At 42.0% G+C, this 14,150-nt stretch overlaps 1 protein-coding gene across 1 annotated transcript in view; it reads right to left on the bottom strand.

Annotated features, from left to right (window-relative positions):
• foxn1 (forkhead box N1) overlaps positions 1–14,150 on the bottom strand; it is a 33,840-nt gene extending 19,690 nt beyond the window's left edge. The window contains exon 1 of the mRNA XM_016997340.2: positions 13,909–14,150. The gene's annotated coding sequence lies outside the window, so the exon portion shown is untranslated. The remainder of the gene's footprint in view (positions 1–13,908) is intronic.

Below are 14,150 nucleotides of genomic sequence, written 5' to 3'. Positions count from 1 at the left end.
TAATCATGAATTTGGGTCAACCAATTTATTGGCATTCACACTGTTTGGAATATTCAGAAGGCATAGCCTTGTTAGGGATTGTAACCTTTGTGTAAAGTGTGATCTTCCTGAGAAGAATTACAAACTCACTTGAGTCAACCTTTTTCTTAGTTGTAAATATCCACTAGTATTCATGCAAAGTAATTTAGGCTTCTCAGTTGTTAGACTGATATACCTGGTAATGTTGTGCTTTTGTATGGAATTGTTGATCATTTTGTGTAGTTTCATTCATTTCATCTCATTTCCGTATTCGTTCCCACTAATGAAAATGGGGCACCTATACGAACAGAATTTTCGTCTGGCTTACGAAAAAAAAGGAAAATGTTAGGACCATTGGTTGCAATGGGAGGGCTTTTGAGGCTCACCCCCCCCCCAGTTTTTGGGCTAGAGGGGTGTGAAAATTGTCACACACAGAGGGCATTTCGACCTCTTTTTTGCTAAAATGTTTGGATCTTCCCCAGAGTGCTATTATTATTATTAATATTATTATTATTAACACCCATTAACACACATCAGCTGTCATGGGGAAGCAGCCCTCTCTCAGACTCAGCTTAGGGTCCCAGAATAACTATTATTATCAATATTAATATTAACACCCATTAGTCCACATCCGCTTTCATGGGGAAGCAGCCCTCTCTCAGACTCAGCTTAGGGTCCCAGAATAACTATTATTATCAATATTAATATTAATATTAACACCCATTAGTCCACATCAGCTTTCATGGGGAAGCAGCCCTCTCTCAGACTCAGCTTAGGGTCCCAGAATAACTATTATTATCAATATTAATATTAACACCCATTAGTCCACATCCGCTTTCATGGGGAAGCAGCCCTCTCTCAGACTCAGCTTAGGGTCCCAGAATAACTATTATTATCAATATTAATATTAACACCCATTAGTCCACATCCGCTTTCATGGGGAAGCAGCCCTCTCTCAGACTCAGCTTAGGGTCCCAGAATAACTATGATTATCAATATTAATATTAATACCCATTAGTCCACATCAGCTTTCATGGGGAAGCAGCCCTCTCTCAGACTCAGCTTAGGGTCCCAGGGTTTTGTGTAGATTAATGGTCGAAACGAAACGATTGCACGAAGGAAATTGAAAAAATTTTGCTCACATCTCTAATACCTGGTCATCTCTCTGAACTCTTAGATATACATAAAATATATAGCAGGTCTGCTGAAGTGTTATTTCAGTTGGCCAAAAAATATATCGACTCCCCAGAAATGTATTGCTTTTACATCATGCTTTCAAGAGACCCAAAAATGAGTAGTCTTTGTCAAAAGCTGACATAGTTGATTTAATTACAAAGTTCATGTGTTTAAGATACAGGTTACATTGCTTATTGGCTTCATGTTAACGGAATAATACTTGAAAACTGTACTGTACTGCTGCTGCAAGCAGACTCATATATTAGGAGAACATCTCAGGGCGGCATACTGACTATATTCCTGCTCTGACATCAAACCGACTTCACCGACTTCTAATTTCCAACTGACTTCTGATTCAAATGGATTCTACAGTGATCAGGGTCACGTGGTCTGTTGTCCCTCCCACAACCTCTAACAACATAGAGTTACAGGAAAAATGGCATACCAATATATATATATACAACTAGCTGTGCCCAGCCACACGTTGCTGTGGCATTTTCTGGTGGTGTTGATGAGAAATTGTTGAGGTAGTGGTGGTATTGAATGTCTGTTGTATGGTTGTCTTTATGTTTAATATGCACACTGAAGTGGATTATATGGCAGTGTGGAGTCAAGATAATCCAGTTCAAAGCAGATAATATAAGATTCTAAATGGGTTATAGAGCTGTGTGGAAGGGCCTTGAGTCTACACTGCCATATAATCCAGTTAAAATGTGATAATCTGTGGAAGAGGCCTAAGTGAGGCCCAACTGTGCCTGTCCCCTGGGCTGAGTGGGTTGCTAGGAGACCAAGTGGGCAGAGCTTTGCCTTCTAACTGGCAGCAATTGGATAAAAACTATTACAGTAGAGTCTCACTTATCCAACACTCGCTTATCCAACGTTCTGGATTATCCAACACATTTTTGTAGTCAATGTTTTCAATATATCGTGAGATTTTGGTGCTAAATTCATAAATACAGTAATTACTACATAGCATTACTGCATATTGAACTACTTTTTCTGCCAAATTTGTTGTCTAACATGATGTTTTGGTGCTTAATTTGTAAAATCATAACGTAATTTGATGTTTAATAGGCTTTTCCTTAATGCCTCCTTATTATCCAACATATTCGCTTATCCAACATTCTGCCGGCCCGTTTATGTTGGATAAGTGAGACTCTACTGTATTCCTCTTCCTGTAATTAGGACTTTATTTTTATTTTCCTTTTGTTGTATCAACCTAGAGCCGTGAATGATAGATTGTGTTTTCAAATTTCGAGGTTAGGGGGCCTGTAGTTTTGTTTTTTTGTCCGCTGCCCTGATGCCATCACTCTTTTATATATATAGATATAGTAAGCGATCTCAATTATATACATAACAAATAACTAGAATAGGAGGCTCGTAAAAGGTTGCTATTTCCATCTTTGTTGCCTTGCCAAAGAAACCATGCAACAAGACCAAAGAGAAGAAGTTGTGTCATTGGACTTCCTGTGAATCAGACTGTGTCTGATGACCAAGTGAACACGCAACTTAGTGAATGCAAAATCCACGGACTCCATTGCCAGGATATGTATTTCCCGTGGATCAGAAGAGGCACCTGAGTCTCCAACCCAAATGGTTCAGCAGAGTTCCCTGGTGAGTCTACTCATTTCATCTCCAAGGTGCGCTCCATAAGTACAGTGTAGTCTTTGGAGGACAAGTTGGAGTTAAAGGTGGTCATCGGAAGCTTGGCGCATTAGTGGCTCAACCATTGGTGTGATGGAAAGATGCAATAGAAGTGTTCCATAGACTCCAAAAAACAGCATCATCAGAACAACTCGTGCTTGGCTGAAAGCTTGCTCATTCGCGGTTGATGCAACCCGTCATAACGATAAAGTGAATCAGAAGAAAACAGAAAGAAGCTTTTGCCAATTGAGGAAACGATTGTCCAAGAAGAAGCAATGATTGAGGATCTGTGACCTGTGAAGACCCTTTGCACAATGATGGTCATTTCAGGGCCTTGTTGAGATCTCGTACCACCTCACCCACTTCATAGGAAATCTGCTTCAAAACAGGAGCTTTTTTGTTGAATTCCAGGGCCAGAAGAATGGCCTACCTCGGGAATGTGCTTGTTCCATCAATGTTTAACGTCTACACATATGACCAGCCATTACCAGAAAGTCAGAGAGTTTCATCTATGCTGACGATCGTGCCATCGCTGCCCATGCAGGGAGCTTTGAAATGCTTGAACAGAAGCTCTCTGAAGCTTTAGGTGCTCTTACTGGCTATTACGGGGAAAACCAGCTGATCCCTAATCCATCTAAAACACAAACATGTGCTTTTCACCTTAAGAATAGACAAGCATCTCGAGCTCTGAGGATGACCAAGGAGTATTGCAGCACAACAAAATACTTGGGAGCCACCCTGGACCATGCTTTGACTTACAAGAAGCACTGCTTGACTATCAAGCAAAAAGTGGGTGCTAGAAATAATATCACACGAAAGCTGACTGGCACAACTTGGGGATCACAACTAGACACTGTGAAGACGTCTGTCCTTGCGCTTTGCTGCTCTGCTGCTGAATACGCATGCCCAGTGTGGAACGTTTAAACAGTGGATGTGTGCCGCATCATGACAGGATGTCTACACCCTACACCACTGGAGAAATTATACTGTTTACTCAGTATTGCACCACCTGAAGTAGCATCCAGCAATGACAGGACCGAGACATTGACATCTCCAGCCTATCTGGTATCAGCCAGCACGCCAACACTTCAAATCAAGAAATAGTTTTATAAGAGATACTCGCAGGAACACCTCAGCAAGCGAGAGTCCAAAAGTGGCAGGCTAAAACCCGTAACGGGGTGAGAGATTCCTCCTGGGCACACAAGACTTGGAAAGGCTGAACAGACTGCGCTCTGGCACCACGAGATGCAGAGCCAACCTTAAGAAATGGGGCCACAAAGTGGTATTTAGTATCGTGCCAAGCGTGACACACAAATAAGCGTGTTGTTGTTGGGATTGTATGCTTTCCAGGCTGTCTGGCCATGTTCCAGAAGCATTCTCTCCTGACGTTTTGCCCACATCTATGGCAAGCATCCTCAGAGGTTGTGAGGTATATGGAGAAACTAGGCAAGGAAGGTTTATATATATATATATATCTGTGGAAAGTCCAGGGTGAGAGTTGGAGGCCATAGAATCATAGAATCGTAGATTTGGAAGAGACCTCACGGGCCATCCAGTCCAACCCCCTGCAAGAAGCCAGTGTGAATGTTGTAATTAATCACCATAATTAGCGTTGAATAGCTTCATCTCCTGGCTTCTTCCTGCCTGGGGACATCCTTTGTTCAGAGTCGTTAGCTGCCCCTGGTTCCCATGTCTGGAACTCCTCTGTTTTCAGAGTGTTGCTTCTTATTTACTGTTCTGATTTTTGAGTTTTTTTAATACTGGTAGCCAGATTTTGTTCATTTTCATGGTTTCCTCCTTTCTGTTGAAGTTGTCCACATGCTGGTGGATTTCAATGGCTTCTCTGTGGAGTCTGACCTGATAGTTTTTGGAGTGATCAAGCATTTCTCAAATAATACACTGTGTCCAGGTTGGTTCATCAAGTGCTCTGCTATGGCTGATTTCTCTGGTTGAGTGAGTCTGCAGTGCCTTCGACAACACGTTGTTGTTGTTGTTTTAAACTTTGTGTTTTCAAATACACTGCAACTCGTACCCTCGGTTTGCTTCTGATAAATAAATAAATAAGGCTGAAAAAAGTCATCTCAGGGGGAAAAGAGTTTCAACCCCTTCTGATATTTTTTTTCCTGGTTGGAACGGAGCTGACGGCAGCGATGGCTCGTTTTCCAGGGACTTTCTCGCACGAGGGCGAGCGATTGCGATGGTGCGAAAGGCTGGTTTTTTACGAGGGAAGGGCGTGGGGAGGGGGCGACCCCACCCCGGTGGTTTCTTCTTTCGGCGATGGCGGCGGCCTGTTTTATGTCGGGCGCGGCTTTGGGTCGCGCCTTTCGAGCCCCACCTGCGGCCGCTCCTGCCCTCCCACCGCCGGGAATCGCCCACAATATAAGCGCTTTAATTACCTTCATTTGATCTGCCAGGGTTTTTATATGTACAGCAGGGCAGGTAGAAAAAGAAAGAGAGAGGCTTATTTTCTATTATAAGAAGAAGAATAAAAAAGCAGTAGCACCTGAATGCATGAATCAGGGGCGAACATAACATAGCAGCTGACTTAACCGGCCTCGAATTTGGGAAGAGCGTAAACTGATTTCCTTGCCCGTAGAATCGTAGAATTTAAGAATCCATGAATCGGAACAAATAAAGCACATGTACAGAGTGTTTCTCCTTTCCCTCTATGCCTCTCCCTTAACCCTTTCCTATTCTTTTCTATGGCACACAGCAAATTTATTATTTATTTATTTATTACAATATTTATATCCCGCCCTTCTCACCCAACAGGGGACTCAGGGCGGCTTACAATAAAACACACATATAAAACCTGTACAATACACTATAAATCAATTAAAAATTAACTTACATAAAACATTCAAACAAACAGCAAACAGAGGAATTGATCTGCAAATGAACATACTCGAGAGGTTTGGGGAGAATTCACCATGATTTATAGGAGTTGTAGGGACTGGGATGTCTATTTCACCTGCTATCTAAGAACACTTTGAACTCCACCGACAATGAGCCTGGAACTCACTTGGCCAACAAAAGTATATTGGAGGTCTTTGGAAGGATTTAGAGGAGTTGTAGTTCACCTACATCTTTCCACCATGTCTCCTGTATCAATTTAATAGTACAGTAGAGTCTCAATTATCGAAGCTAAAAGGGCCGGCAGAAGCTTGGATAAGCGAATATCTTGGATAATAAGGAGGGATGAAGGAAAAGCCTATTAAACATCAAATTAGGTTATGATTTTACAAATTAAGCACCAAAACATCATGTTATACAACAAATTTGACAGAAAAAGTAGTTCAATACACAGTAATGTTATGTAGTAATTACTGTATTTAAAAATTTAGCACCAAAATAGCAGGATATATTGAAAACATTGACTACAAAAATGGCTTGGATTATCCAGAGGCTTGGATAAGCGAGGCTTGGATATGTGAGACTCTACTGTATATATAATATATCATTAAATAATAATAATATTATAATATATAATAATATTATACTATACTAACCTAGCAGTTCGAAAACATGCCAATGTGAGTAGAGCAATAGGTACCGCTCCGGCGGGAAGGTAACAGTGCTCTATGCAGTCATGCCGGCCACATGACCTTGGAGGTGTCTACGGACAATGCCGGCTCTTCGGCTTAGAAATGGAAATGAGCACCAACCCCCCAGAGTCGGTCACAACTGGACTTAACGTCAGGGGAAAACCTTTACCTATATTAATATTATAATATATTGTATATACATATCTATATATATATATAAAAGAGTGATGGAATCCTGGCGACCGACAAAACAACAAAACTAAACACCGCACAACCTCAAAAATTGACAGCACAACCTCTCATCCATGCCTCTAGGTTGATACAACAAAAAGAAAAGAAAAATAAAGTCCTAATTAGAGGGAGAGGAATAATTGTTTTTATCCAATTGCTGCCAGTTAGAAGGCTAAGCTCTGCCCACTTGGTCTCCTAGCAACCCACTCAGCCCAGGGGACTGGCACAGTTAGGCCTCACTTAGGCCTCTTCCACACTGCCTATAAAATACAGACACCACCAGACAATGCCACAGCAACACGTGGCTGGGCACAGCTAGTATTGTATATACATGTAATATGAATAATAATATTATGATGTAATACAATGTAATAATAATTCACTATTATAATTGTATATTTATATTACATGCAATATTACTAATAATACTGCAATATAGTCGTATAATATAATATATTGTATGTATATATACTTGTAAACCACCCTGAGTCCCCTTCGGGGTGAGAAGGGCAGGATATAAATGTCGCAAATAAATAATAAATAAATACATCCATGAACCCAAACAATGATGGATCTGGACCAAACTTGGCATGTGTTCCCAATATCCCCAAATTTGAATACTGGTGGGTTTTGAGGGGAATTGGCCTGGACATTGTGGAGTTGTAGGTACTGGGATGTATAGTTCACCTGCAATCAGAGTACAGTCTGAACTCCACCAAAGATAGAATTGGATCAAATTTGGCACACAGAGACCCCCATGACCAGCAAAAATTACTGGAGGTCTTTGGGAGAAATTCAGCTTGATTTGGGGAAGTTGTAGTTCACCTACATCCAAATAACCCGAGCCACAGAAAAAGGATGAGCTGGGATGCCACATATCAAATATTTTATATGGATTTGGATATGGCGTTTGCTTCGAGACACTCAAAAGTCATTGTTAAGATTTGGGTGGCATGGTTAGCTTTGGTAGGATGAAGTCAAAGAAGGTTCATATAAATCCCAACAAAGACTGATTAAATTCTGTGTAAGAAGTTTTTTTTCTTTTTTCGGGAGTGGGAATGAATTGGGGAATGGCGATTTATGATGATCCTTTGTCTTTTGAGCCAGTCTGGATCAAGAGGAAGGATCTTAATGGGTTTTCTTAGATGCAAACTTAAGTACTGATTTAATCAAGATAACAGAAAGGCTGTTTTAGAAGTGAAGGAAAATGAGTTCTGTTTAGGCCGTAATTACAAAAGGGTGATGGGGCGGGAGAGAAATAAAGTTTGACTTACTTACTGATGTACTAGAGGCAGTAGACAAACTTGAGATTGTCCCCCATATACAGTAGAGTCTCACTTATCCAACATTCGCTTCTGGATTATCCAAGCCATTTTTGTAGTCAATGTTTTCAATATATCGTGATATTTTGGTGCTAAATTCGTAAATACAGTAATTACTACATAGCATTACTGTGTACTGAACTACTTTTTCTGTCAAATTTGTTGTATAATATGATGTTTTGGTGCTTAATTTGTAAAATCATAACCTCATTTGATGTTTAATAGGCTTTTCCTTAATCCCTCCTTATTATCCAACGTATTTGCTCATCCAAGGTTCTGCCGGCCCGTTAAGCTTGGATAAGTGAGGCTCTACTGTAAGAGGATAAATCTGTCCTAAGTTGAAGTTGTGTGGTTGTGTGTCATAAATTGTTTTTGTCTAAATTTTTAAAAATCCCCAAAAATCAGTAGATGTGTGATTCTTTCTGAAACTTCTGGAGATTGATGCCCTGGTTATCTTGTCACTGTATATAAAATTCAAGAAGATAAGTGGATAAGTGCAATATTCTGAAATTTGGTGGGCTAACAGTGGTCAATGGGTTTTACCAGTAGCTTTAAAAATGAGGGAGAAATAGGCTTTTCCTTAATCCTTCCTTATTATCCAACGTATTCGCTTATCCAACGTTCTGCCGGCCCGTTTATGTTGGATAAGTGAGACTCTACTGTACATAACTTTCATTACATCTTTGGATACAGGTGGGTTTTGAGGGGACTTTGTGGCATTATAGGTACTGGAATGTATAGTTCACCCGCAATCATTGAGCACCCTGAACTCTACCAAGCATGGGATTGGACCAAACTTAGCATACAGAATCATACAAAGGAAGAGACCCAAAGGGCCAGGAAGACACAATCGAATCCTTCCCGACAGATGGCCATCCAGACTCTGCTTTACAAACCATAGAAAAGGGCCGCTTTCGACACCCTGGTGGTTATGGTCCCAATATTTCTATGCGTCAAAACGGATAAGGCGAGATCTGCTCGTATGAAAATGGCGAGGGATTTCCATCCCGTATTCCTGGAGAACAGGTTCGGGATTTCCCCCCCTTCCCTTGGGCTCGTAGAGCCGGGCATGTTGTCGGGACCTGTCCTGGCAGGCCTCGTATTTGGGAGCCACCGGCCTGTGGAAGGATGAAAACATTTTCCCTGCGCGTGGGAGTTCAAGACGAGGGAAGCACGGGAGCATGAGAAGCGAGGCATTGGTTATGGGCCCAGTTGGGACGAGACATCTGTCGAGGGATCTGCCAACCACATTGGTGGCTGGAGATGGCGGCCTAGAAAATACACCCCCAGAGTAGGAGGTTTTTGGGCAACAGGCTGGCATAGCCATAGAATGATAAGTGGGCAATGGGATCTCCAGCGGTCATCTAGTCTAACCCCTTCTGCCATACAGAGTAGCCAGGTATTCTTACACTGCCTTTTTACCTATTCTGTGCTGCATTTTCCCTTTGAAGTTGTGCCATAAAGGTCAACATGGGATATACAACTTTTATGTGTGTGTGTATGTATCTAGGTATATATATGTTTGTGTGTGCATATGTGAGTATAAATATATGTGTATGCATATATTTGTGTGTTTATATATGTGTGTAAAGGTAAAGGTTTTCCCCTGATGTTAAGTCCAGTCGTGACCGACTCTGGGGGTTGTTGCTCATCTCCATTTCTAAGCCGAAGAGCCGGCGTTGTCCATAGACACCTCCAAGGTCATGTGGCCACTGGCATGACTGCATGGAGCGCCGTTACCTTCCCGCCGGAGCGGTACCTATTGATCTACTCACATTGGCATGTTTTCAAACTGGTAGGTTGGCGCCGTTACCTTCCCGCCGGAGCGGTACCTATTGATCTACTCACATTGGCATGTTTTCAAACTGGTAGGTTGGCGCCGTTACCTTCCCGCCAGAGCGGTACCTATTGATCTACTCACATTGGCATGTTTTCAAACTGCTAGGTTGGCAGGAGCTGGGGCTAACAGCGGGTGCTCATTCTGCTCCCAGGATTTGAACCTGGGACCTTTCGGTCTGCAAGTTCAGCAGCTCAGCGCTTTAACACACTGCGCCACCACCAGGGGCCTGTGTGTATATGTGTATGTATATATGTGTATATGTATGTATATATGGAGACTAGGGCGCAGAACAATGCCTTCAAACTACAGGAAAGGTTATTCTACCTGAACATTAAGAAGAACTTCATCACTGTGAGAAGGGCTGTTCAACAGTGGAACTCTCTGCCTCAGAGTGTGGTGGAGGCTCCTTCTTTGGAGGCTTTTAAGCAGAGGACTGTGTGATGTATTTTCGGATGATGCACACAGATCCCAGTCGGGTGGCCTTTTGCAGCTGGCAGATCGTAATTTTGTCAATGTCTATTGTTTCCAAATGCCGGCTGAGATCTTTTGGTATGGCACCCAGTGTGCCCATCACCACCAGGACCGCCTGCACTGGTTTCTGCCAGAGTCTTTGAAGTTCAATCTTGAGGTCCTGATAGCGGCTGAGTTTTTCCTGTTGTTTTTCGTCAATGCGACTGTCACCTGGGATGGCAACATCAATGATCCAAACCTTTTTTTCCCCACAACTGTGATGTCTGGTGTGTTGTGTTCCAGAACTTTGTCAGTCTGGATTCGGAAGTCCCACAGTCTCTTTGCGTGCTCATTTTCCAAGACTTTTGCAGGTTTGTGATCCCACCAGGTTAACTTGAGGCATAAGTTCCAATGAATCATTTGGGCCACATAGTTGTGCCTCTGTTTGTAGTCTGTCTGTGTGATATTATTATTATTATTATTATTATTATTATTATTATTATTATTATTATTATTATTCCTCTTTACCTATTATGTGCTACGTAAGTCCCCCCGGGTGAGATGGGTGGGATATAAATGCTGGAAATAAATAAAAATAATACATTTCCTCCACTGCAGCATCGCCCGCCCCATTATCCCCAAGTTGAGTCTCTTGATTGACTTTCCATTCCATTGTTGACAGAACTATAATTTCCAATCTGGGGAAATTCTAGTCTTGCTATTCTTGCTTTATTCTGCGCACGGCATCTGAAGTGGGATTACTGTCGCCTATGAATGGAACCATGGGACAGAAACATTATGCTGCAGCAACGAAGGTGAATACGATCTTATAAGTCAAGATGTTCTGCTTTGGCTGTGGAAACCCCTTGGCGAGTCACACTCTCTCGACTTCAGAAAGAAAGAGCCAAGGGCAAAACTCCCCGGGAGTTATAGTTCGACAAGGCCTTTAGCGTTGTCTACCAAAGTTGCGTTCACAAGGCTGGGGATGATGGGAAATATAGTCCGGCCCATGCAGAAGGCACCGCGTTTGGTAAGACCAGGTTGAACTCCAATATCTAAAAATAAATAATAAGTTTCCCAGCTTTCTGAGTGAATGCAGAGGCCATGCCGACGTGGGGATGCTGGGAGTTGCAGTCCTCCCAAGTCACTTTCCCACTATTATTCCTCCCACACCCACCTGGGGTGCCCAAATCACCCTGTGAAAGTGGGGAGAGGAGGATTCGCACAGGGATCCGGCCCCGGGAGAAGGGAAGGTGTATCAAAGCCAACACCTCTCCCTTCGTTTCTGCCGCTAATCTCCCCGGAACGGTATATCTCCCGAATGGATCTCTCTGTGCCTTTTTTCCCCTCCACTTCGTACCACCTTTTCTGTCCTTGCGAAACGGATTCCAGAAAGAACCCTAAAGACTCGTTCGCAGAGGAACGGAAATTCAGTTCTTTATCAAGTTCTCTTAATGCAGGCGGAAATCGTATTCGCCTTGGTTGCTGCAGTGTAACGCTTCTGTCCCAAGGTTCAATTCATAGGCAACAGTAATCCCACTTTAGATGCCTAGAGCAGAATAGAGCAAGAAGAGCAGGATTTCCTCGGATTGGAAATTATAGTCCTGTCAATTTAGACTCCATAGAATCGTGGATGATAGAAAGGCTCCGGACTCAAAATTGGCCCTTGTATTGCATGCAGATATCATCTACATATAGTGCTCCATTGTGCCACTATTTCATAGAATCATAGAACAATAGAGTTGGAAGAGACCCCATGGGCCATCTAGTCCAACCCCATTCTGCCATGCAGGAAAAGCACCATCAAAACATCCCTGACAGATGGCCATTCGGCTTCTGCTTAATAATAATCACAATAATAATAGAACTATAGAGTAATAGAGTTGGAAGAGACCCCATGGGGCATCTAGTCCAACCCTATTCTGCCATGCAGGAAAAGCACCATCAAAACATCCCTGACAGATGGCCATTCGGCTTCTGCTTAATAATAATCACAATAATAACAGAACTATAGAATCCTAGAGTTGGAAGAGACCCCATGGGCCATCTAGTCCAACCCCATTCTGCCATGCAGGAAAAGCACCATCAAAACATCCCTGACAGATGGCCATTCGGCTTCTGCTTAATAATAATCACAATAATAATAGAACTATAGAGTAATAGAGTTGGAAGAGACCCCATGGGGCATCTAGTCCAACCCTATTCTGCCATGCAGGAAAAGCACCATCAAAACATCCCTGACAGATGGCCATTCGGCTTCTGCTTAATAATAATCACAATAATAATAGAACTATAGAGTAATAGAGTTGGAAGAGATCGTCATGAGCCATCTAGTCCAGCCCACAGCCATACAGGAAAAGCACCATCAAAGTATCCCTGACAGATGGCCATCCAGCCTCTGTTTCAAAGCTTCTACCACACTCCGAGGCAGAGAGTTCCACTGTTGAACAGCTCGTATGGTCAGGAAGTTCTTCCTAAAGTTCAGTGGCATCTCCTTTCCTGTCATTTGAACCCATGGCTCCGAGTCCCAGTCTCAAAACAAGCCTGCTCCTTCTTCCTTTATGGCATCCTTTCACATATTCATATGTGGCTATATCATATCTTCATTCTATGTTTTATTGTTTTAACTGATTATTTTACTTGATTGTTGTTCTGTTGTTTTTAGTTATCGAGATGTGTTTTAAATTGTTATACGCTGTTTCTGTGTTGGGTTTGACCCCATGTTAGCCACTCCGAGGATAGAAAAATAAAGTGTTGTTGTTGTTATTATTATTATTATTATTATTATTATTATTATTATTATTATTATTGTTATTATTATTATTATTTTATTGTATGACACAGCAAACAAGATAGACATGCTGGATTTCATATTATTATTATTATTATTATTATTCAGTTGTATTTGTTGTTGTTATTATTATTATTATTATTATGTAATAACGTGTATGTTATTGTCATTTTACACTTTTGATATTAATGAAGAAATTGTGGCATTGAATGTTTGCCATTTATATGTATGTAAACCGCCCTGAGTCCCTCTGGGGAGAGAGGGCGGTCTAGAAATAAAATTTTATTATTATTATTTTATTGTATGACACAGCAAACAAGATAGATATGCTGGATTTTGTATCACAAAATCACAAGTCGAACACTTCCCAAGTGTCTAGGACTGTGTGATGTATTATTATTATTATTATTATTATTATTATTATTATTATTATTATTTTATTGTATGACACAGCAAACAAGATAGATATGCTGGATTTCGTATGACAAAATCACAAGTCGAACACTTCCCAAGTGTCTAGGACTGTGTGATGTATTTTCGGATGATGCGCGCAGATCCCAGTAGGGTGGCCTTTTGCAGTTGGTAGATGATGATGATGATGATGATTATTATTATTATTATTCAATCAATCGTATTTGCCTTTTGTTACGGCGGCATCATGCTTCCGTCTCATATCCGACTTACAGTCAACTACAAATCCATTTTGGATGCCTAACAGAATATAGAGGACTGTGACTGCCTTTGTAAAGGAGAGTCCTATGAACATCGCCTTTGCCTTGTTTGCCGCAGCGTGGCCATGCTCAGTTGCTTTGCTTTTTCCCACCTCTGAGGTTGAAAGAGAAGTGTGCCGAGTACGAATCTGACACCTGTTTAGGGATGGTTTGGCCTTACCTGGTTAAGCAGAGCAGCGGAGGAGACCGATGTTGGCAAGCGGCGGGTGGAGAGTGCGAGATGCGCGGCGATGTGTTGCAGAAGGAGGCGCGTTTGACATCCTGGGAGGCGCTCGGGGCCTCTGGATGGGCGCAGGCGAGCCGTGGATTATGATATCAGCGCCTTTCACCCTCGGGGCCCTCCTGCCTCTTATTAAAAAAAGAGAGACAATTATAATAGAGGGAGGGAAGGGAAGAGAAGAG

The sequence above is a fragment of the Anolis carolinensis genome, unplaced genomic scaffold (assembly GCF_035594765.1).
Source record: "Anolis carolinensis isolate JA03-04 unplaced genomic scaffold, rAnoCar3.1.pri scaffold_7, whole genome shotgun sequence".
Classification (NCBI taxonomy): Eukaryota; Metazoa; Chordata; class Lepidosauria; order Squamata; family Dactyloidae; genus Anolis; species Anolis carolinensis.
Note: the sequence above shows the minus strand (reverse complement) of the source record. Positions and strands in the feature narration are given on the sequence as shown.